The sequence below is a fragment of the Saccostrea echinata genome, unplaced genomic scaffold, assembly GCF_033153115.1.
Source record: "Saccostrea echinata isolate AGI-Se365-2 ecotype Australia unplaced genomic scaffold, CSIRO_AGI_Sech_v1 ptg000033l, whole genome shotgun sequence".
Classification (NCBI taxonomy): Eukaryota; Metazoa; Mollusca; class Bivalvia; order Ostreida; family Ostreidae; genus Saccostrea; species Saccostrea echinata.
In genome coordinates this window covers 15030702-15057291 of record NW_026889782.1, presented here as the reverse complement: position 1 = coordinate 15057291, position 26590 = coordinate 15030702, and the positions used below count along the sequence as shown (strand labels likewise).

Below are 26590 nucleotides of genomic sequence, written 5' to 3'. Positions count from 1 at the left end.
CAGTATCGAATTGAGAATGACAATCTGATCAAAAACAATGAAAATTTAAGACAATGAAAAGGGAATGTTCATTATTTAAAAAGAAAGTTTTAGAAAAGAAACACAATCCAGTTAAAGAATAATTTACCTTAGCAAGTGTGAAATTTGATTGGCAAACTACTTAATCTTTCATTAAGATCTGACCACACGTTCCTCAAGTATCTGTTGTTTCTCTTCGTAATATATTAAATAAATATACATAAATTTAACATCATCATGTGGTTTCTAAAATTTTTCAAAACTGTTTTAGAAAATAAATACAACAAAAATTGTGATATTATCAATTCAAGTGATTTCAAATAGGATTATATAGAAAACACCGTCATCTGGTATTTTGCACAAATGCCTAGTAAGATACCTCCATTTTTGTGAGGAAACTTGATACAGTAGCAATACTTCATGCAAATTGTTCGGAAAATTATATATCATTGAGGAACGTGTTGTCTGACCTTAATTTCGGTTTGATTGATCAGTTATTTTCTTTTTAAAGGTTGAAATCACAGACTGAGATTTGATTGTCCAGCTACTTAATCCCCATTTAGGTTGAGCTCATTGCTTGAGATTTGATTGGTCATTATTTGATCTTCTTATAGGTGCTTATCACTGTTTGTTATTTGATTGGCCTGTTACTTTGTTTTCTTTTAGGTTGTGTTTACTTGTTTGGATTTGATTGACCAGTTACCTATCTTCGTTTTGGTCCAAGTTACTATTTGAGATTTAATTAGTCCTATCGTGATTTTCTTATAGGTGCAGACCGCTGTTTGAGGTTTGATTATTCCATATCTAACAGAAATCTAGGCAGCACGTGGAAAACAAGACTCACAGTTAATATCATGAGCGATTCTACGACGACGCCACACGTGTTCAATACCAACACCGGTAACGTCTGGACAACAGCTGAAATAGACTTGCCAGCTGTGTCCAATTTAAAGGTATACAATTTTGGCGTTATCTTAATAAAAAACAAATGAAATCTTGAATGCAATATCGTTTTACTATATTGCATCCTCTTCATATTAAAATTGTGTTCTTTGAAAATTCATGAACAATTTTTTCAACAATTCTTGAGGCATGAATATATGTTTAACAGTCAAGATTTGAATCTTAATATAATATTTTACATACTAGGTTGAATTTGAAGGCTACTTCGGTGATCAGGAAATGGCTGTTGATAACATTCGAATATCTCCTCTATCCTGTAGTAAGTAACCAGACTATCGCCATTAAAACTAAGTACTGTGCAGTGGCGGATCCAGGAATTTCATAACGGTGGAGGGAGGGGGGGGGCTGCATTGAAGCGCTAAATGGGTCAAGGGCAAAGTCCTGGTGGGGTCCGGGGGCTGATGAATTCTTACAAATAAGAGATGTTTTTTTCCTTGAGTATAGGATAATGGACTTATAAGGTCTACATACAAAAATTTCAAACCGGGGGGGGGGGGGGGGGGGGTGTTGTGCCCGGCGCGCCGGCCCTTAATCCGCCTTTTCTGTGTAAAATACTGTCTTTCTAGATTCATGCTCTCATCAGACATAATTTCTCGTAATAACATGGGAAGGATTATGATTTCTGGTTCATATTGATTGATTGATTGTATGTTTTTTAAGTCCCATTCGAGAATTGTTCACTCATATAGAGACATCACCATATACCGGTGAAGGGCTTCAAATTTTGACCTATACTCGGCACTCAGGCAGGGCCATTGAACTGTGAAGGATCTTTATCGTGCCAACGCCATTCCGTGACATGGGGCCTCGGTTTTAAGGTCTCATCCGAAGGACCCGCAACTTTCACTTCAAAGTGTCGAGCGCATGGCGAAGGAACAGTTGCTAACCATTTTTTAACAACTTAGGTCATTCGCGACCGAGATTCGAACTCACGACCCCCCGATCATAGCGCGAGCGCTATATCAAATATAATTTGATATAAATTTTAGGATTAATATTTAATAAAATTGCTTATAAACTATAAAATTGAAATCAGTTTTACATATACATAAACATACTGCTAAAATTCTTAATTTTTTTTTCCAAAAAAAATAAGCAATGAAAAATGATTTTTTTAAAGATGCTCCTGGACCATGTGACGGCGTAGATTGCCAAAATGGCGGATCATGTCAGGTGACTTCATCATCGACGTTTGAGTGTCAGTGTCAAACGGGTTTCTCTGGCCAGTTCTGTCAAAATGGTAGGTCGTCCAATCTGGTGCAACAAAGTAATTTTTTCCTCATCTCTGCTGTGGATATAGACAGCATTTCGATAGGAAATATTGCTCAACCTTTTCGCTATATTAAACTACGCTTTTATTAGCTCACCTGAGCCGAAGGCTCAAGTGAGCTTTTCTGATCACATTTTGTCTGTAGTCCGTCTGTCCGTCTGTCTGTCTGTCTGTCCGTCCGTCCGTCTGTAAACTTTTCACATTTTCGACTTCTTCTCAAGAACCACTGGGCCAATTTCAACCAAACTTGCCACAAAGTATCCTTGGGTGAAGGGGATTCAAGTTTGTTCAAATGAAGGGCCACGCCCTCTTTCAAGGGGAGATAATGAAGAATTAGTGAAAAATTAGTAGCATCTTTTAAGAATCTTCTTCTCAAGAACCACAAAGCCAGGGAAGATGAAACTCATGTGGAAGCATCCTTAGGTAGTGTAGATTCAAATTTGTTCAAATCATGACCCCCGGGGGTAGGGCGGGGCCACAGTGGAGGATCAAAGTTTTACATAGAAATATATAGGAAAAACCTTTAAAAATCTTCTTCTCAAGAACAGCAAAGCCATGATGAGTCATATTTATATGGAAGCATCCTCAGGTAGTGTAGATTCAAGTTTGTTCAAGTCATGACCCCCGGGGGTAGGGCGGGGCCACAATGGAGGATCAAAGTTTTACATAGAAATATTTAGGAAAAATCTTTAAAAATCTTCTTCTCAATAACAGCAAAGCCATGATGAGTCATATTTATATGGAAGCATCCTCAGGTAGTGCATATTCAAGTTTGTTCAAATCATGACCCCCGGGGGTAGGGTGGGGCCACAATGGAGGATCAAAGTTTTACATAGAAATATATAGGAAAAACCTTTAAAAATCTTCTTCTCAATAACAGCAAAGACCTGATTGATCATATTTATGTGGAAGTATCCTCAGGTAGTGTAGATTCAAGTTTGTTCAAATCATGACCCCCGGGGGTAGGGTGGGGCCACAATGGAGGATAAAAGACTGAAATAGAAATATATAGGAAGATATGTTCTGATGAAGAACTGCAAAGCCTGATTAGTCATTTTGATATGGAAGCATCCTCAGGTAGTGTAGATTCAAGTTTGTTAAATTGATGACCCCAGGGGATAGGGATGGGCCATAATGGGGGATCGAAAATTTTACATAGGAACATATTGGAAAATATCTTCTTCTCAAGAACTGAAAATCATGTTTAGTCATTTTGATATGGAAGCAGCGTCAGGTAGTGTAAATTCAATTTTGTTCAAATGATGACCCCCGAGGGTAGGGAGGGGCCCAATAAGGGGATCGAAAGGTTTACATAGGAACATATAGAAAAAAATTTCTTCTCAAGAACAGAAAAGCTATGTTTAGTCATATTGATATGGAAGCATCCTCAGGTAGTGTAGATTCAAGTTTGTTCAAATGATGACCCCTGGGATAGGGAGGAGCCACAATGGGGGATCAAATTTTTACAGAGGAATATATGGGAATTTTTTTTTAAAATCTTCTCAAGTACAACAAAGCCATTTGTTAAAACAAATTATATATTGATATGGAAGCATCATCAGGTAGTTTAAAATTCAAGCCCCCCCCCCGGAATCTTTTCAATACTGAACTGATTTGTGCTTTTGCCTTGCCAATGTGCTCAGGTGAGCGATGTGGCCCATGGGCCTCTTGTTTAATTCCATACAGGTAAAAGTTTTTGGCGGCCTTATTAGTCACTTAAGTATATATCTCGATGACCTTTCCATTTTCTCTTTACATGGGTAGTTTTTATAACACATGAATACCGAATTATATTTCAAATAAGCTATGGCGACATTTAGGTACTACTGACTTTAAATTCCGTATATGATCATTACTCTTATTAATATTAACATGAAATATTTTTTGAGCATTATTTTGTATTAGTTATTTTAGCACCTTTTTCAGTTGTTTAAAGTCTTTTTTATTTAAATATTTTGGATTTCCAACGTTTCGGCATGAGCATCACTGAAGAGACATAATTTGTTGAAACGCGCATCTGGTGCATCAAAATTGGTACCAGATATGATTTACATTACATGAAAATCTCGTTCAAACAATGTAGACCAAAAAAAATAAACCGTAATACTAAAAAGTACAAGGAAACTTGGAAGTGCAGATGTCAACAATCATTTTTAAGTCTTTCGTTCCAATAGTTGATGCATATGAGAGGATTTCTTTGCAGATGTATGTAGCGGTAACACCTGTGTGAATGGGGCTTGTAATCCTGTGTCAGCCTCGGACTATACCTGCCAGTGTGACGAGGGGTGGTACGGAGAAAACTGTGACATTGGTTAGTATAGAATGAGTCTCGGTAATAGAAAGAGATAAGATTTATCCATTTACAAATTCAACTGAAACAATTACAGTAAAACTTCATTATCTCGGACACGATGGGGCCGATAAAAACTTTGAGATATCCGTTGGTTCGAGATATCGATGGTAAAATACTTAAGAAATAATGTGGTTAGGACTTCCCAATCACTTTGATGTATCCATAGTATTCGAGATATCCGTGTTTGAGATATCAAAAGTTCAACTGTACGTTGTTTACTGTAATAATTAATTGGGACTTCCCATGTCATTCTCACCATTTTTTTTTTGAGTTTGACAATGAATGATTCTGTTTTAACTTCATGTCTTGAAAAGCAAAAATGCAAAAACGGACTCTAGCGATACTACAGATAAGTTCATGCTTCTTGTATAAATATAACCTGGTAACCTCAGAATGTAAAATAATAGTTTCCCTGTCAGGATAAGAAAAAAAAAATCCTTATCAGGTGCTGCTATTACAGGAAAATATGATGAAAACTTGAAGGATTTATAAAGTTTCCACCACCTTGAATACATTCACCAAGTTGTATTGTTTCAGATCCTTGTTCGACAAATGACTGTGTAAATGGAGAGTGCGTTGCTTTGTCTGAGACAGAAACCGAATGTCAATGTAACACTGGATGGTCGGGAACTAATTGTGATATCCGTAAGTCTTTGAGTGCTATGTCCAGGATCTTGCTCTGTTGCGGGCACCTGCTCCATACAAAAATAAGATGGTTTGGTCTATATTATTTGAGTTTGCTTGGTTGAATGATGCAGATATCAAATCGTTCTTCCAAACGTTTTATTTACGGAACAGGTACAGCCTGTATTTCAATATCTCTTAGTATAACCTTATCTGTATATACTTGTCATTTAAATAGGGTTTCTTTTTGGCAGAATTAACAAGCTACACCTGTGATTTCGAGGAGGATCCTGAAGCTAGTTGTTTCCTGAAAGAAAGTGCCAACGATGATTTTGATTTCACACGAAGAAGGGTGAGATTTCTTAACCTTAACAATCACTAGCTTTTCTCACGGTCTCTGTTTTATATATCTTCTCCCTTTTCTCATGGTCTCGATCCCTTGTCATGCTTCTGTTTTATATATCTTCTCCCAGCCTACAACACTGCCTTCCTTAACACTAGTTTAAAAGTCAGCACTCATAAGCTGCTTTGAGTTGGAGCCTAGTTGTAAAATTGTTCATTGTATTTTATCTTTACATTGACAGATAACATACAATGTAATGATTTTAAAATAATTATTTCTAAATTTTATTTCTTTGTTTTTTGAAAGACCTTTGCTTAAATGGGATGGATTTACAAATGAAGTATTTGATCTTTCTTTAAAGTAACAGTCAATAACTGAAATTTACAGGAAAACACACCTTATAGATTTGTTTTCAGGGGTCCGTATTTTTGCCCTGCTCACAATTTGTATTGTTACGTGGAATTTTGAGATCGACCACTATTCGTAAACTTCATCGTTTTCATTGTTAAATATTTTTTATTATCTTTTCAAGTCTGTTGTTCAGAATTTGAACATATTTTATTTTATTATTACAATATGACACATAAAGGACCGGAAAGAAGTTCTGTCGATTACATGTTCCTTTCATGAATAGTTATACACAATAAATGTTTATGGACGTACAAAAAATTGACTGCAGCATATAACATCTTCATTTAATTAACTATTTATCTTGTGATAAAGTAAAACATACAAGAAAACTTTCTTAAGGAAAATCTTCGGACTTGATATGTTCGTACCTTTATAACTGTGATTTTAATATCCATAGGTAATTCTGAAAAGACTTCGTTTGAACAAAGATTCATTTATATTTTTGTTCATTACGAGTTTTTATGATTTATTTTTTAATTGTAGGGAGGTACACACTCAAGAAGAACTGGACCGAGTGGTGCAGCCTCAGGGAACTACTATAAGTATACAGAAGCTTCCTCCCCGAGATCCCGGGGCGACGAGGCCAGCCTGGAGAGTGATGTGAGTTTCCCAGGTAAGGGAAATCATTTTCAGGATAAGTACCAATTTGTCAAATACTGTGAAATATGGTGCATATATATAGCGTCTCTTCAGTCCGTGTGTGTATCATCATTTTCCTGTGTGTGATGTGGCGCCAATTTTAAATGTTATGTATCGCCATGTTAGTGTGTATCCCCACCTAGGTGGTGTGGGGTGTGTATCTCAATCTTGATGCAATGAAGTGCCACATTGATTTGATGTTAATTACCATCTTGGTGTATTTCGTCATATTAGTCTGGTGTATTTCGTCATATTAGTGTGGTGTATTTCGTCCTATTAGTGTGGTGTATTTCAACCTTGCTGAGATGTGCATTTTCAACTTGGTCTGATATATATTGCAAAAGTGGTGTATTTCGCCATCTCTGTGTGTTGTGTATTGCGATCTTGGTGGGTAAATTATTTAATCTTTGAGGTTAAAATTAATGTGAATTTTCTTTTACATATAAAGTCAATGATGTGCATATTTTATTTTCCTTTTACAAGCCTAGTACTCATCACAGAGTGGTTCTTTAAAGTCAAAATGAGCTTATTTGTCTTTTAGGACGTCATAAACTCATAATTAATTTAAACTTGCGTTTTCTCATACTTTGCGGCTACAATCAAATTTTGTAGAAAATAAAGCATATTCATGGAGCTTAATTTGCCAGTAATCCTGAAATTTGTATTCAATTTAGCCTAATATTTTTCTAAACAAGATGTCAAGAACACATGAATTACCGAGTTTCGACAGACTGTAGGCAATCAAGAAATGTTTTCTTTTTCTGATAAAGAAAAAATATATTCATAACTCATTTTCCATTAAATAATGAGATTCTAAGATATGATTTTATCATTATATTTACTTAGAAGTGTGCGTCAATAAACCTTACTTTACTATGCTATATTTATAAAGCATCATTTAAGGAGTTCATTTCTCAAATTAGAAAAAGTATGTAGGGAATTTTCATTTATTAGACTTAATAGTTAACACATGTGTTTGCTCTGCTTATAATATGATTTTTTTCATTGGACTTTTGAGCTTGGTTACTGTTCATTATCTTCATATTTCATATTAAATTTATAATCACCATCAAAATGTGCTTAAATTCTAATATTTATTTTGTGATATTGAAGTGCACAATTCTTTGCTACTTTTTGCCACGTAGAATTGCAATACAGCGTATTGTATACAGCACTATTATGGCGTAATATACAGGGGAATGTGTTTTTCATAATTCATAATGATGATTATAATATTTTCTCTAGAACTACATGTATTGTTTTATTTCTAGCTGGAACGTATTGCCTTAGTCTCTCAATATCCATGTATGGGACGCACATCGGGTCCTTGGAGATTCTGACAAAAGAAGGCACTAGTGCTGACGTTAGTCATCAAATATACAGCGGAAATCAGGGGAGGAAATGGTTTACTTATTCAAAAGAGCTCAGTCTTACCTCATTATCAAAGGTAGGCTTCTTTTGAGATGTTTTAGCTAATTTTCGTAAAATACACATAAACGCTGTATGGAAAAATGTAAGGAATACTTGCACTTTATTTTAGGGAAGAAAATCATAATAAAAATTTGTTTGGTACGAATGTTTTCCATAAATAGAGCAACGTATGTATACCATATGTTAAAACAATACATCTATACATATACAATGTAACGTGTGTTTAGAATATATATATAATCAAAACAAGTATTTACTTCGGAAAGTGTGCAAAAAATAAAGAATACTAACCTACCTTTTGTGTGCTTAGTATATGTATTGTGTATTATGGTAATTAAGGTCTTCCGCTCCAGGCGGAAGACCTTCTACTGATTCTGATGGTTAAGATTATTAAGGTCTTCCGTTCCAACGGAAGACCTTCTACTGATTCTGATGGTTAAGATTATTATTCTTTTTTTTTTTCTTCTTTTTCCTAGACGCCAACTTTGAGACCTCACATCTCGCTCATTTCTCAACGGATTTTGCTCAAATTTGCAGAGTTTATAGACGTTACAAAACTCTATCAGAATGTTGTCAAACAGTTCAAAAAGTCACTTCCGCTTTTGAGTTATTGCCCTTTAAATGAAAATTTATTAAGCTTCATTTCCAGACAAAGGCTCCGAGACTACAAAAGCTGGAGCAGAAATTCTACCGAATTTAGATAATAGAAAGATTGAAGTTGTGCACATCGGTTTTTGTTTTTCGATTTCTGTATTAAAAATGGCGCTAATTAGGGGTCAAAATTTAGAACGCCTAAAAGAGCGAAAATTTAGACATATTTTCCTTTGTATCTTTAAAACTAAAAATATTTTGATAAGACATGTAGAATAAAAGTTGTGCACAATTTCAAGGCCTTTCATTTGACACCACTAAAAAGGGGCTGGCCCCTCAAATTAGGGATCTGGAGCCCTTTAAAGTTTTTGCTTTATAACTCAAAAACGGTAAATATTTCGAAATGGCTGTCGTTAATAAAGTTGTTCTTTAACATCTTATTGATTTCATGAAAATGTTATTTTGTTCGAGTCTTGTGTTTTAAATGCGCCAGAAGCTTGACCCATATACAGGTAACTGTTTTCATTCAGCAAGTAAACGAGAGCTTTTCATGCGTGTAACTAAAATAAACTTACTATAAATAATAAATCTGGCTACATTAGATGCTAATATTCTTTAGAATAAGGTTCTTGAAGTGTTTTGTGCTTTATTTCCAAGTTATTTTTTGACAACTGTTCGTTTTATTTCATTTTTTTCAAAGTCGAATAAACCAGTCTACTAAAAAAGGGGAAAAAAGATAACCTTTTCTTCTTATCATATAAAAACAAACAATATACTGAGAAAATAAAACATAACTTTGAAGCATAGACTATTTACAGCCATTAAGTGTGCGCCTTTTACATTCACCTTGTGTGTTTACAATTATGTAACACCTCCCTCGATAGCGCGTGGCAAAGGAGGTCACCGGGGATCAATCGGCGTGTGTGATCCAGCGACCTAGTCATACACAAAACAAATCAGAGAATGGCCATTCCAAATTCATTTTGTAAACTAAGTCATGAGTGGATAAATATGTTGAATCTTTCAGATTATTTCATAATATCTTTGATTAAATCGCAAGTGCATTTTATTTAATATTTTATTCGCTGAATTACAGGAAAGTTGCATAGTTATTTTTATAAACAATTTATTTCTCGATATCGAGTTAATTGTCTGTTTTATTCATAATAAAATTCAAAATATGTTACCTTAATAAATTCCTACTAGTAATGGAACTTTTGAAACTTAAATGTACATGTATGTAATCTAATATACGTTCTTTTGTCGACGCCCTTAAAATGTACAACTGTATATATACAGAGCGCCCCAAATATATGCATATCGAGCGTATGGAAATACAAAATCCCACATTCACACGCGCCTCCAAAATATGTAGAATGAGACATACATGTACATGCGTAACTGTATTTGAATATTACAAATTAATTAGACACCTAACCTTGAACAAATTATTTTTTTCTACTAACCTTGTTATTGTATGCGAACAAAATGATAAACATGTAATTATTTATAGATTCCCATTATTTTTTCTGAAAATCAGAACACATTTATCAGCTCTCTTAAGGTTTTACGGATACATACAATGTACACGCATGCAAGTACAGAACATGCACGTTTAATTTATAAGTGCATATGCAAGAGCGCCCCAAATATATGCATATCGAGCGTTTGAAATTCAGAAAAATTCTAAATCCCAAGTCTTTTTTTCCCATTATCTTTGCAATAAAATATCGGTTAAACTGAAATGATTTTATTGATTTACAACATATATTAAAGTCAATTATAGGTCCGCTGAGTTGATCATGAGTTGTTTTAATAACGGGTAGTCCTCCTGGCCAGTCATCGTCACGGTTTGTAACATCGTAATTACACAGGTAAATACTAAGATGTCAATCCATATATTTTCCATAAGAAATGAATTACCGGGAGATGTCTCGTTTTCTCTGATCATATATTAATTGACAGCGTTTATGAACAGCTGTTAAAACACAGACCTTTGTAAACCGGAAAATCACAAAAAAGAAAAATCCGAGACAAAAAACAGAAAATATAAATGTCTCTGGAAATAACATTGCCTTTAGATAACTAAAATAAATCAATGTCCGCCGATTTTTGAATTAATCTGAACATCCATTGATGTGTACCTGTACAAGCAGTGTGTATATTTTTTATGAAGCCTTCGTCCAAACGAACAATATAATAAATCTTGAATGAATTAACTAACCCCTCAGTACACACCCATTCGACTACACCTGAAATCTAATCAAAATCAGATCTTTTTTACGGCCCGAAATTCTGATAGTCGCTGTATTTCTAATCTGATTGACTATACATGTACAGTACAGGCAACGCGGATCCCGTATTTCCCGCGCCCCGTCGCGGTATAAACACAACGCGGGATTTGGCCAGGTGAGACAGGTAAACCGCGTTCCCTCCGCGAGAAATTCATCACCTACCTGTCCCCGCCGCGGTTAAATCATCGATCAACTAGTATCGTAAACAAACGGGAGTTATCTCCCCGAACAGGAATTTTGCGAAATTCCCTCTTAAAAAAACAAATTAAAATCCCGCAGTGTATGTATATTTATGAAAGTATTTTCTTTTATTTTGCAAAAGGTGAAAATAATGAATGAACAAAAAAAAAATTGTAAAGCAGAATATATTTAATCTTTTTTTTTAATTTTATTTATTATTATTAATTTTGTTAAGTTATATATCAATACTAAAGCGACATCTTTTTTTAAATAGTATCAAGAAAACTATTTATAAGCTGAGTCATTTGAGAGTTTAACGTGACAAATTTTAATATCGGAAATATAAGTTCTAATAACTTCTCTTTTCAAATTATATGCGATCTGCAATGTTACATACATGTACACGTGCTAAACAATAGTCAGTGCGAGTTCCGATTAACAGTTTTCAGCATTCCTATGAGGAAAAAAATATATCTATATACTGTTCATGTTTTTTTTTTTTTTTTTTTTTTTTTTTTTTTTTTTTTTTTTTTTTTTTTTTTTTAACCAAATTTAGAACAATATAATTCATTTAAATAATTTCACTTTACTGTATTAACAGCTGATTAATGTGCAAGCATTTCCCTGAAATTGTCGAATGACCGGAAAGCTGTAATATTCGATGGTGAGCGTTTGCAGTGAGTGGGCGCGTGAACGTTATAAAAGATATCAATAAAATATAACAATTTTTTTCCCCTCGATATTTACTTCTTTTGTAAACAGTGGTTTGTTTTTAATTTAAACATTTCTCCAATTACAGAAGATGGAATGTGCATGGTGATGAACTTCATAAAACAATTAAAACGGGGGGGGGGGGGAGATATATCACTAAAACTTATTATTCTCAATAATACCCAAAAAAAAAAAAAAAAAAAAAAAAAAAAAAAAAAAAAAAAAAATCAATGCCAAGCTTACTTGAATATATTCTGTTTCTTTGTGTATTAAGTATTAGTCGCGATCATTTTCTGTGTATAGGGATTAGCAGAGAAAGAGCAGGAAACGGCATGCCCTAGGGGTTTCACACCTGTCCTAGAGTACCTGTGGTAAATTTCTCTGCATGTGCAAGGCGTTGTCTAGCCATACAACACACCAGTCCCTTCAACGTTTCATTATTTCTTCATTTTCAAATGTAACTACAACCATGAAAGATACGCGAGTCAATATATACTTTTTTTTTACCCTGAGTGTATATTAAAAGGAAAAAGATCAATCATACTTTTAAAACAAATTAATAGAGTTTAAATGAAATAAAAAAGATCAAATTAAATTATGTTTTATTACTTTTTTTAAAATGCCGACGGGCTTGGTATTTATGTTTCTGTTTAACATATATGTACATAAGTAGAATGTAAAAAAAAAGAAAAAAAAACAAAACAAAAAAACAAAAAAAAAAAAACGTACAGAATGTTACGGCACGTGCAACGTTTTTCCTTCGGTCAGTTTATTGATTTATCGAGTCCATCGATTAAAACAAAATATTCATGATAGAATTTCAATGAAATGAATTGCTTCTGGATTATTTTTTTTTCCAGTTTCAATATGTCGTTTCTGTGAACAGATAATATACTGTAGCCGATTTATCAGTTTATTGTCCAGTTGTGGACTTTGACTAATTCTACGATCAAGTTTCTGAAAAACACCGAAATAGTGACAGCCACAGACACTGTTTAAGGTCTTTCGTTTAAATAGCACGATTAAAGACAAAAATATCTACCGAAACAAGATATAATAGCATATTTTGGTGACATGTGGTAGGTACATGTATATGATATTTTAGGCCCGATATCCAAGAGGGGTCCAGTGTTAACAAATGGAAGTGACTTACCTTCTCTATTTCATAATACCGCGGGTATGATTTTTTAATAAAACGTTAATTCCACGTTATTTTTATGGATTTTCCATATGGAATACATTGTAAATGTGTACTAGAAGATTAATTTATGGAAAAAGACGAATAAAAATATTCTTGGACCCCGGGGTGTATATTGGGGGGGGGGGGGGGGTCCTGTCCACAAGCACCTGTACAGCATTCAAGCTTAAAAGACCATTCAAACATAACAAATCAGGAACAGTGCAAATCTTTTGAAATCAGAGGTAGAATCAAGTGCCATGGATCTGTCATGTTGTTAATTTTGAACTTACCGGTTGTCAGTATTTACTGCCGCCTGGTAAATTCAAAATTTATAGCATGAGAGATCCTTTTCATGCTAGCACTTACCCCGACACGAGACCTTATACGGTCTCATCCAAAGGACCGATCTCCACGTTTTACTACTTATCCAAACTGGACATAAAACATTCTCATTGAATTTTTTAATCATTATGTTGAACGTAACAAATTATTCCGACTCGCTGTATGATCTGAAAAAAACATGGCTGAACTTATCCATTCAGAAACTCACAGACTGGGATTGCTTTTAACCAGTGTGTGTTATGGCCTTGATGCAAGGTCATTTGGTCGAGTCAAGGCCACTGACAGAGAAACTGTAATTTCGCTACCGTATTTGTACTAGTGAAACATTGCTGGTATCATGCAGAGTGTGACATGGCCTTGACTCAAGTTCAAGGTCACTAAGGATTAGATGTTTTGACTGTATGTATGGACTAAAAGAACATGACATGTCACTGTGAACTTTTCAAGTCGTAACACACACATTGGGTTTTATGACGAGAGTGTGTCATCGTTTGACGCAAGGCATTTGGAATGTTCAAGGTCACGTACATTCCTTTACAGTTTTTCCTAGCGAAATATTGTAAGTTGCTTCCCCTTACAATATTGCTTACATGTATAACTTTAGAATGTGGCATGACCTTGACTCAAGGTCACTTCTTCCTTCCGCAGCTCCAACGGAAGACCTATTCGTTGCTTTGCAACGAGCTCGCTCTAGTTCTTATTATTCTTTTTTTTTTCCTAGACGCCAACTTTGAGACCTCATATCTTGCTCATTTCTCAACGGATTTTGCTCAAATTTGCAGGGTTTAAAGACGTTACAAAATTCTATCAGAATGCTGTCAAACATTTCAAAAACCCACTTCCGCTTTTGGGTTATCTCCCTTTAAATGAAAATTTAGGGGGCTTCATTTCCAGACAAAGGCTCAGAGACTACTGAAGCTGGAGTAGAAATTCTACCGAATTTAAATAATAGAAGCACTGAAGTTGTGCACATCGGTTTTTGCTTTTCAATTTCTGTATTCAAAATGGCGCTAGAGAGGGGTCAAAAATTAGAACGCCTAAAAGACCGAAAATTTACACATATTTTCCTTTTTATCTTCTAAACTAAAAATATTTTGATAAAACATGTAGAATAAAAGTTGTGCACAATTTTAAGGCCTTTCATTTGAGACCACTAAAAAGGGTCTGGCCCCTAAAATTAGGGATCTGGGGCCCTTTAAAGTTTTTGCTTTATAACTCAAAAACGGTAAATATTTCGAAATAGCTGCCGTAATTAAAGTTGTTATTTAACATCTTATTGATCTCAAGAAAATGTTATTTTGTTTGAGTCTTGTGTTCTAAATGAGCTAGAAGCATAACACATATACAGGTAAGTGTTTTCATTCAGCAAGTAAACAAGAGCTCTTCATGCGTGTAATTAAAATAAACTTACTATAAATAATAAACCTTGCTATATTAGATGCTAATATTCTTTAGAATCAGGTTTTTGAAGTATTTTGTGCTTTATTTCCAAATTATTTACTGACAACTTTCCCTTTTATTTCGTTTGTTTTCAAATTTGGATAAACCAGTCAACTAAACAGGGAAAAAAAGATAACCTTTTCTTCTTATCATATAAAAACAAACAATTAAGTCAGAAAATAAAACAAAACTTTAAACATAGACTATTCACAGCCATTAAGTACACGCCTTTTACATTCACCTCGTGTGTTTACAATTATGTAACCCCTCCCTCGATAGCGCGTGGCAAAGGAGGTCACCGAGGATCAATCGGCGTGTGAACCAGCGACCTAAGGTCATACACAAAACAAACCATAGAATGGCCATTCCAAATACATTTTAACTAAGTGATGAGTGGATAAATATGTTGAATCTTTCAGATTATTTCATATCTTTGATTAAGTCGCTAGTACATTTCGATTTATATTTTATTCGCTCAATTACAAGAAAGTTGCATATTTATTCTTATAAACATTGCATTGTTGAGATAATTGCGCTTTGTGGAAAATTACTTTAAAATCATTTCGAATCTTTCATATGATTCCGTCTTACTGTTTAATTATCACTCGCTCGTTTTAATCAGCTAGTCTTAAGTGCCTTTCACTTATTCACTTCAAATTCAGTGCATTTTGAATGCCGAAAAGACCACTTTCTTTGCGTATTAAAGAAACAGTTTATTTATCTCTCTAATGTTATTATTTAACGAGTTGCTATTTCTTTCATGAACATTAAACAGGATGTATATAATTAAAAATGATAAGTGTATGTAGAGGTCACATTTTTAATTGTCAGGAAAATCGAAAATAAAATTAAGTACTTTTGAGTTTGTATTATTTTCTTCCTAACTTACAATATTATTGCATACAAAATACTAGGTCGGATGCATGTAACTTAACCGCCTCAATATTTCACTTGTATTTGAAAATTCTATCGAGCGTCGAATGAATTTTACCCGTTAAAAAGTGTACCAAAAAAGAACCCTTCCTATGCAGTTTTCTTTGGGAATCAATTGGCTTAGATAGTCTACTCCGAACTGTGTTGACAAAACTCACACAATAAGAAGCCATACATTTCAAACTTGTGACCTCTTGGTCAGTGCATGTGAAGATTACGCATGGCAATTAGTGTCTGGAAAACGAAGTATGTTTTATAAGTTATTTGACAGGTTAAGATTTGTTCTCATTTTAAATTAAATACAAACACAAACCCTTTATTTTCTTTGTTATTTTATACCGTCAGTTATATCAGATAGATTGTTTTAAAAACGTGTTGTTTAGGAAGATTGATCTTATGCATTTGTTTTATTTCATCTAATAAATTGAATTTACCCATGACACAAATTATTGTTACGTGCATGTAAGTACGCGTAAATGCGATTTAATTTGTTTATGCGGAAGAGCGCCCAAAATAAATACACTTCGAACTCTGGAATTTCCCTATTTTACTGTTTAAATCATAGGTCCGCTCAGCTGACGAGTTGTTTTAATAACGGTAATAAATTATATTCAAGTCCTGGCCAGCGATCGTTACGGTTGGTGACATTGCAATTAAACAGGTCGATACTAAGGTACTAAGATACTAATGGGTGTATATATTTTCACCTAATATGTTTTCGTTGAGTGTTTTCATAAGAAGTAAATTGCTGGAGGATATCATGTTCTCCCTGATCACATCGATAGCGTGTAGAAACAGCGGTATATGAACACACGCTTTTGTGTACCAAGCAAACGTGTAAACCAAAAGGATGGGAAAAAAACGACGAAATAAAAACATTTCTCTATAAACTGAAATTATTGTCTTTAGACAGATAAAAATCAATGATTATCCGCCTGAGAACATGTGAAAATTATACCCAAATACAATGTAACGAAGGATTTTGGGTTTAATCCAGAGTACACAATTATAGCAATGATGTGTACATGTACATGCAGAATACCTCTTTTTTTTTATCCTTCGTCCATGTGTTCCTCCTTAACGGAAAAAATTATCAGTAAATTATATTATACCGAACGAGGTTGAAAAATGCCGAACTTTATTTCTTAAAATTAAAAGCAATTATCCGACTTTTCTCATATCACTGTAAAAATGCCGTAAAAACTAAAACCGTCTGGTTTGACTTTGTCAACGCGTTTTAGATCGGGTTTGAGATTTTTATTAAATGTCTGGAGTATTTCGCTTATTCTGCAAGTCCGTATAATGAAAGAAAACACTGACAGATTTAGAGGAAGTTCAGGGGGCCTGCCCCCACTGGCGGATTTAAGTGGGGCTTGGGGGCGCACGCCCCCCCCCCCCCCCCCACCCTAAAATTTTCAAAATATGACATGACTAAAATTAATAATGCCATACTTTGGTTTTATAATTAATGGTCAATTAAAAAATGGTAATTTTATTTTATGACCAAGTATCAGTTTTCTTAAAAATCAAGTCTGAAAACCTTGCATTCCCTAGGCTATGAATATTATCTCATAATTATTCAAAGCGGAAAACGTCTCCCGATTTCGTTTGAAGGGTAGACAGCACTTGTCAATTTCCTATGATGATGCAAAGAAAAATACTGCAATATTTAAAGGCTGGTCGAAGGTAAATAACATTCGGGAAACCTCGGCTGATTCCGTCACCTTCATCCAGATGAGGTACGAATCGGCCGAGGTGTGCCGAGTGAAGTAAATAAATGAATTTAAAATCAGAAGGTCTACGTTACAAACCTATCCACAGATTGATGTATTTATTTATCAAATGGTGTAACTATGCAGTAATTAACTTACATAGATACAAGACTTTTTTTTAACGTCAGGATATAGGTTAGGATGGTCACAGACGAGTGTAACTTCGACCACCTGGTTAATTTCGACTGTTCATAAATACCTTAAAATAATTTGTTTATAACCCATTATAGTGTACACACATCTATTTTATGCAGAAAGAAAATGCATTTTTCATATACAAATCAATGTTGATAATAATAGGCGAAATTTATTTCTTTACTGGAAAATTACATCCAAGAAGAAACTTTATCGCCCGAAAAATTACGGACGAGTATTTTTAAACCATTGCGGGGAATTATCAGTTTATCACCTCTAAAAATATCTTGTATATACAGAAAGACACAGTGGATATTCCTGGCGTGAACTTTATCAACTATGTTTAAATTTGCAACTTAAATTCATACCTTTTAAATTTATAGTATTTAGTTTTTACAAATAAAATGCAAATCAGCTGAACAGAAATCGGCCGAAGTTACCCTTTGCATGAATAAGGCGTCAACAGGTAACTCAGTTCGACCAATGAAAATGACGCAATGCTATTTGTTACCAGAAAAAAATCATGACCACCATCCGTATAAAAAAAGTATTAGGATAATATTATGTACAAGAATACTCCGTAGAAACTAGTTCTATAACCGTGAAAAAATCATCTGTTTTGTTTACATGCGGTTTAGATGCCTGCGCATATATATATTTGTAGCATGCCTTGATAAATCGGTAAATTTGTCTCTAGGCACCTGGTGCACTTAATGTCTTCAAATTAGGTACATTTTGAAAATTGCTTTTTTTTTTCTTTTTGTCAGCATTTTTTCACAATCTTTTATGTTTTACAACAGAATATGTATTTTTTTTTTAAATTAGAGATGACGCGAATAATTTCATTTATATTTGCACATCGATCGAAAATACCCCGTGTGCAGTTGAAGTTACCCAACACACATATCTTGTAAATCGAACACATTTATTTTATATCATGACGAATAATACATATAACACAATGTAATCTGAACAATAAAAGGTATTCCGAAGGAAAAATAATCCAGTAAATGTTGAGCGTAATACATGTAATAGGCAGTGACATACTTGAACAAATCTAAATATAAAAAAATAATCGGTCGAAATTACACCACCCTACCCTACAGTGTATCTGTCATATATGTATAATACTTATAAAAACAAACGTTGCAATATTTAATTTTTCAATGTTCAGATATTCTTTGTGTATCATTGTGCTTCGTTTATATCATACTGCTATAAAGGGAACTGCACGTTACAGCGTGTTTGTTTATATTGTTTCGTTGGCTGCGGTGGAGATCCATGTGTAGGTCAGTGAATGGAATTTTGAAAAAAAAAAAAACAACACTCTTTGGAATAACATTAGAGTTACATACAAATATCAGATTGACTAGCATCCTTGCTGAAATAATAATGATTCAGAGCGACTTGTGACATACAAGAAGTTCGTAGATTCACGAAGTTCCGAGATACACTAAGTTTCTGCTTTCTCAAGAGTAAATTTGAAATAAAAATTCTCAAATGATTAATAAATTTGTACATTATTCTTAAGCAGACGTGAAATTCCTACAAAGACTTTAGAGTATTGTAAGTTACAAACTTAATTCATATCTTATAGGCTTTTATGTAAAGGAAGTAATCAATACAACTATTTTTGTGTCTGGTTTTACTGACTCTTAAAATTCACGAAAACCCAGGAGCTTCCGGGGGCTTCGCGCCCTGGGCCACCACCAGGGCTTCGCCCTGGACCCACTGGGGGCCTTAACGCGGCCCCCAGACCCCCTGCCTGAACGAAGTTATCCACGCCCCCCCCCATCACAAATCCTATATCCGCCCATGGCCCCCTTTTGTTTCCAAAATATACACAAGATTTAATAAATCAATTTATAATGTGGCTTTGGGCCCCTACCCCGACACAAAACAGGTCGGGCCCCCTTTTCAAGATTCCTGTTTCCGCCACTGAAAAAGAATGTGTTGTTCTCTTGGATGTCGATATCTGAATTATGTTTTATTTAAACACATACATGTAGTCTAATATATCATGGGCGCCAATAATAGGACGATTATTTGTTTTTTAAAATAAAGTGGTTCTTACAGATGTATAAAAAACCTTATAAACGGCTAAATAATTATTTAATTCATCTACAACAAATGTTAGTTTAGTTCTTTGCTTTCATAATCTAACTTTCTATAAATTAACACGAAAGTCGTGCGATCGTATACAAATACTCAGAAGCAATCTGTCATATTTAATGAACGTATAGGTGAATAAATTTCCTCTCATCACTATACGTAAACCCCCATCCTCGAAATAAATAGAATGTTTTCCTTCGCAGTCGGTTGGTTTTACCAGGTACATGTCAGTACAGGTGAGGATGGAGCTTTATAGAAGCAGCTGATGAATTCCGAGAGAAAGGCACTGCCTATTTTATATACATGTACATTCTTAGGGACCTGGTTTTCTGAACCCATCTCACTGTTATTCAAAGACCTAGCTAGAAATTCTCTCTCTCTCTCTCTCTCTCTCTCTTTGAAATGCAGGCCCGTCGATTGTAAAAAAAAAAGAAAACAAAATACCTGTAATTTCAATTTTTAATAAGTATCTCATCTCCCAAGCCAAAGACCCAAGTAAGCTTTTGCTGTTCATAATTCTTCATCTTTCTTTGCTATATTGGTGTATATAAGCATTATCGTCGTTGTTGTTCTAAAGCTACTCGTAAAGGATCAATTCTATATAAATAGGGATCTGACCTATAGGGCCGGGCTTGGTTTTTTTCTCAACAAAAAGCTTGTCGATTTCCGTTCCGATTAATGACATTAGGCTGAATACATGTAACAATTTGTTTTTCATAAATCTTTATTTTAGTGAGTAGAGGTAGGAGGAGCATTGATATTCTGAGTTTGTTATCTCCAAATGTAACAATTGAATGATATTTTTCTTTACTTCTCATTGTACATAATGGTAATGTCTACTGTCTCTGGAACTCTGTTTTTTATGTCTAGGCTATTTATTTTACAACACATTTCCGTTGGATATAATAAAAACATGCAATTAATGTGTGCAAATCATATGGGCCTAAATGAAATCCAAGGGAGTACAGTTACTGATATATGTAGCCCTACTGTTTCAAAACTTAAGATCTTAAAACATTGACTGAAAACAAAAGTACATGTATGTTATTCTAAATATATTAAGCTCAAATAATTCAAGCAATACGTAACATTCTTGTACTACATGTAACCCAGACAAGCACTAGTAGCACAGACAGAATAAAAGCAATGTGATTAAATTCTAAGGAATATAGATACAAATGAAATTCATCGCAGCTCAATGCTGCCGAGAATACCTGTATCGAGTAACACAGAGTGAGTTATTCTTGTCCTCGGAGAAAGTGTGCTACACTGAGACTTGTTCCGCCTGACTGACAAGTGTACATTGGATTGTTACGATTTGATCTCTCTCTAGTGTTTCTTATATCAAAAAATGGGAATGCATAAAGGATAGATAATTGAAGAAACATACACAAGCCTATAAAAAAATTAAAATAGTCTTTGAAAAGGCAAAAATTTAAAACTATAAAAGTGTGGCAACAGGTGGATTCGAACCCCCGACTTTAAAAATAAAGTACCCACTTTATATATAAATATATAAAAGTCAGCGCAGCGCATATAGCAAATGAGCTATTGTGACTACAAGATTGAACGGTATAAATTTGAAGCAGATTGTCAAAATCAAGTTTACTTATTTTTTGTAGTTTTTTTGTGAATTTCGACCCTAGGACAGGGGTGCCCCTAAAAAAATCCCATCTTAAATTATTCCTTACATCCCAACCTATCAAAATATCACAATTTTATTTAGGGGCAGGCCTGCCCTGAAGGACTTCTAGGCCAAAATTTATGCAAAAATCAACGCTTTAACGGACAAAATGGTGTTTCGGCCAACTTTGGAGGTTTATTCTGAAGTTGTAAATAATAAATTTTAGTTGTAAAATTCAAATTTGAAAAATTTAGACATATATACGGTAGAAAACAACAAATAAAGATTGATTTTTAAATGTCACTTTTTGCGGGAAATTGTTCTCTCCTATAGGTCAATTCTTTTGTAATAGTGAATACATCCTTTTTCTCATTTTTATCTTATCAAGAACCACTGGACCATAACAACGAAAATTAACACAGAATATTTTTGGTAAAGTTTTGTTCAAATGAAGCGTCGCATCCTCTTTTAACGGATACATGTAGAAAAAATTAGATAGGGTGCAGGCGCAGATCAAGGAATTTTTTTCCACGGAGGGGGGGGGAGGGGATCCCAATAAAAAAATATTTCAACCCAGAAATTTCTTGACGAGCCAAAAAAAAAAAAAAAAACTCTTTTCCCAAACGTGAAAAACCTATTTCGTGTGTGTGTTTGTGTGTGTGTATGGGGGAGGGGGGGGGTCGTTGACTTTTAAAGCTTCATACCTAAGACTTTTCATACCATTTTAACACAGATCCGCGTTTTCGAGGAAGGGTCCGTGTTTTCTAAGGGGGGGGGGGGGGCATGGTCAGTTTTACTTGTTAGCTCACCTGAGCTGAAAGCTCAAGTGAGCTTTTCTGATCACCCGTTGTCCGTCGTCCGTCCGTCTGTCTGTCCGTCCGTCCGTCCGTCCGTCTGTAAACTTTTCACATTTTCAACTTCTTCTCAAGAACCACTGGGCCAATTTTAACCAAACTTGGTACAAAGTATCCTTGGGGGAAGGGGAGTTTAAATTTTTAAATTAAAGGACCAAGTCCCCTTACAAGGGGAGATAATCAAGAAAAGACAAAAATAGGGTAGGGTCATTAAAAAATCTTCTTCTCAAGAACCACTGGGCCAAAAAAGCTGAAACTTACGTGGAAGCATCCTGGGATAGTGAAAATTCTAAATTGTTAAAGTCATGACCCCCGGGGGTAGGGCGGGGCCACAATAGGGAATCCAAGTTTTACATTGAAATATATAGGAAAAATCTTTAAAAATCTTCTTCTCAAGAACCACTGAGCCAGAAAAGCTGAAACTTATGTGGAAGCATCCTGGGGTAGTGTAGATTCTAAATTGTTCAAATCATGACCCCCAGGGACAGGGCTGGGCCACAATAGGGAATCCAAGTTTTACTTAGAAATATATAGGAAAAATCTTTAAAAATCTTCTTCTCAAGAACCACTGAGCCAGAAAAACTGAAACTTATGTGGAAGCATCCTGGGGTAGTGTAGACTCTAAATTGTTCAAATCATGACCTCGGGGATAGGGCGGGGCCACAATAGGGGGAATCTCAAGTTTAACATTGAAATATATAGGAAAAATCTTTAAAAATCTTCTCAAAAACCACTGGACCAGAAAAACTGAAACTTATGTGGAAGCATCCTGGGGTAGTGTAGATTCTAAATTGTTAAAATCATTGCCCCTGGGGGTAGGGTGGGGCCACAATAGGTATTACAAGGGGGGAAGTCTGGTAATGAACAGCATGGCCAAAGTTACTCAGGTGAGCGATGTGGCCCATGGGCCTCTTGTTTAGTATATACATTTAACTGCCCCCAACCCCCTCTAGATCCGCGCATGGGGTCATTTGAAAATAGTATTCTCAAGAATCCCTGGACTAGAATGAGAAAATTTCCAACATACAATGTAGCATACATTCATTTTTTTTTCAAATATTGATTCCAGGGAGAAGGTTTGGGCCGGAAAGAGTGTTCATAATTTAACAAAGGAATTTATATATCCCCCCAAACGAAGTGTTTGGGTTTGGGGTGGGGGTGTTTTGAGTCTTTTGGAATCACAATGTCCGTCTGCCTAGCAGTCCGTCTGTACGTGATAGTTCGCCAAGGATATTATAACTTTGTTATGAAGAAACTGGAAGGTCATACTTGGTACAAAGATTACTAATGATCCGAAGGTGTGTCATGGTTTTGATCCAACATCATTCCAGCAAGTTCAAGGTCATTGGAAAAAAATAGCAAGTATCATACTTGATACAGAAATTGCTTATGACAAAATTAAAGGGTTTGACACGACTTTCATCCAAGGTCATTCCTGTAAGTTCAAGGTCACTGAGAGAAAACTGTAAGATTACTGTATGTGTTATAACTTTTGAAGCTCATACTTGGAACAAAGATTGCTTATGATCCACCGGTTTGAGATAACATAGTACTAGACTGGCAGAAGAAGTGGCAAAATTCGTGCCTTGATTATAAATTTATAAGGGGTGGGAGGAACACAGGAAACTTTTTCTCGGATTGCTTGAGATGGGTTTTCCTGACCTTGAACAAAGGTTTTTTCGGCAAGTTCAAGGTCACTGGCAGATAAATATTATTTTTTTTCCACATGCTATAACTTTGTTATATAAAATCACTGGAAGCTTTTACTTGATACAGAGATTGCTTATGATCCAAGAATGTGTTTTGACCTTGATCCAAGGTCTTTCTGGCAAGTTCAAGGTCACTGACAGAAAAGTGCAATATTCTTTTTCAGGTATATCTTTGTCATTGGGTATCACTGGAAGCTCATAATTTGTTCAAAGGTTGTTTTTGACCTTAACATAGGTCATTTAGGCAAGTTCAAGGTCACTGATATAATAAGTGTAAAATTCAAAAAGGTCTAGTCGCCCAAGTGGCGCAGTGGTAAGAGTGTCTGCTCTAGAGTCGTGGATTATGGAGTTGATCCTTACGTCGTAGGTTCGAATCCCACTGTGGGACGCAGAGACTGATCCTTCGGATGAGACCGTACAAACTGAGGTCCCGTCTGGCAGTAGGTGCTGGCACGAGAAAGATCCCTCACTGCTAAATGGCCATGTGTGCCGAGTATAGGTCAAAATTTGCAGATCTCCATCGGCAAATGGTGGCGTCTCCATATGATTGAAAAATTCTCGAAAGGGTTGTTAAACAACATACAAACAAATAAACAAAAAGGTCTATACTTTTGTAATAGAAAAAATTGCATGCATTTGCATTTCACTGAAAAGATGATAAATATATCATCCAGAGTGTGTAATGGCCTTGACTTAAATTCGAGGTCACTTAGAATATGATGTTTTGGATGAATAGTCTGAAAGAATACGTGACTGTGATTTTTTTTTTATGTCGGTGACATAAAGATGGTGTTTGCTCTTAACCAGCTGCAAAATGTGTCATGGCTTGACGCAAAGTTATTTGGACAGTTCAAGTTCACTGACAGGGGAATTTTACATTCCTTTACTGTCTTTCTACTGTTGAAACATTGAAAGTTGATGCCCCTTACAGGATTGTTTATAACCTTAAAATGTTGCATGACCTTGACTCAAGGTCGCTCTGTCCTGTCCGGAGCTCCGACGGAAGACCTATTCGTTGCATTGCAACGAGCTCGGCTCTAGTTATAGTATATTTTTATTAGATACATGTATGTTAAGCAGGTGATATTAATTACGGCAAAATTATGTACGAATCATATTGGCTGTTTGGTTCATTTAGAAGAATTCGATGGAAAACAAATCTAGCCATTTTATCTGCATTGCAAAACAATATTTAATGATTTGAACAATTTATAATTTTTCTTGTGGTATTTAACGTAAGTATAAAACATTCTTATATCGAGTGTTAAAACTTTCTGAATCCTATTCCTGAACAAAGTTCTAAAGGATCACATATTTTCACTGGCTGTAAGCCATTAGCGGTAAAAACTTCGAAAGCTGATTTGAATATTAAGAGAATCAAAACATGGTTTCTTATGCAACTTATTTCAGGAGGCGATATCTCAACACTCAAAAGGGATTATATTTTATCCTACTTTAGACAAATGTGTAGAATATTTATTGGTTAAAAACAGATTATCTGACACTCTGAAATTTACTAATACAATGTCTCTGAACAGGAGGTGTATTGAACATCAGATGCGAGATTCTATCTGATTTAGTGTAAACAATTGGCGGGAGAAAAAACCCAGAAACGGTTTGTTTGTTGAAATTAATGTTTCGTTTCTGTACGGATTTCCATTTCACACTCTGGTTAACTCCGTATGTTATCAAATAAACTAAATGTGTAACTAATAGTTTGAAATTCTGATAACAGATTGAAGACTTATGCAAACTTAAATTCTAAAAACTATATTTCCCGTAGTCCTTGTCCTAGAAACACCTAATAAGTCACTATCGAAATTCAATTAACTCTAGATGGTCTCGAGGAATAATGATCACATGTACATGAAAGAAACTTCGATTGTTTTATGTTTGTGATATTGTGTAAGATGTGGTGCTGTCAGTAATTAAATTGTGATAACAATCATTGTAGATCATCATCAGGACAACGATAGGAGGAAAGCGGAAAAACAGCAACAAAGGGGACATTGCCGTAGACAACATTGTACTGGAATCTGGATCTTGTGTTTAATGATGACTGGATCGTGTATACAGTGAATCCGGATCGCCTATGATAAGATGACCTGCTGAAATCTGGACTTTTTAAAACAGAGTGGTCCAAATTGTTTCGAACAAAAAAAACAATTATATATATATATATATATATATATATATATATATATATATATATATATATATATATATATATATATATATATATATATATATATATATATAGAAGATATATAAGTCTCTAGTTAAATTGTTATACCATATTTATTTATATCGTATTTAAAAGAAATGTCTATAGATTTCTTCAGATTAAAAAAAAAATATCTTTACAATTTTTTAAATAAATAAAATTATCTGCAGTTTTTCAAGTCTTTCATTGTTTTCCCTAGGACAAATGGAAGAGTTTTAGAATATGTTATTAGATTAAGATCATAATAAGCCTTATGGAGAAATTGTGACGCATACTTCACTGTAGAATGTACATTCTTCGAAGGTATTTTACAATGTAGTTACCTTGAACCAATTTTCTTAATCAAAGGACAAGGTCATAAAATATATGATTGTAAAATCATTGTCCGTTGTTGAGCAATTTGGCGGGTTCAAGGGTAAAGACTGCAGTTACCTTGT

The 26590-nt window shown here is 34.7% G+C and overlaps 1 pseudogene; it reads left to right on the top strand.

Annotated features, from left to right (window-relative positions):
* Nucleotides 1-25982, top strand: part of LOC133198177 (neurogenic locus notch homolog protein 1-like) — a 44351-nt pseudogene extending 18369 nt beyond the window's left edge.
* Nucleotides 25983-26590: the final 608 nt, after the last annotated feature.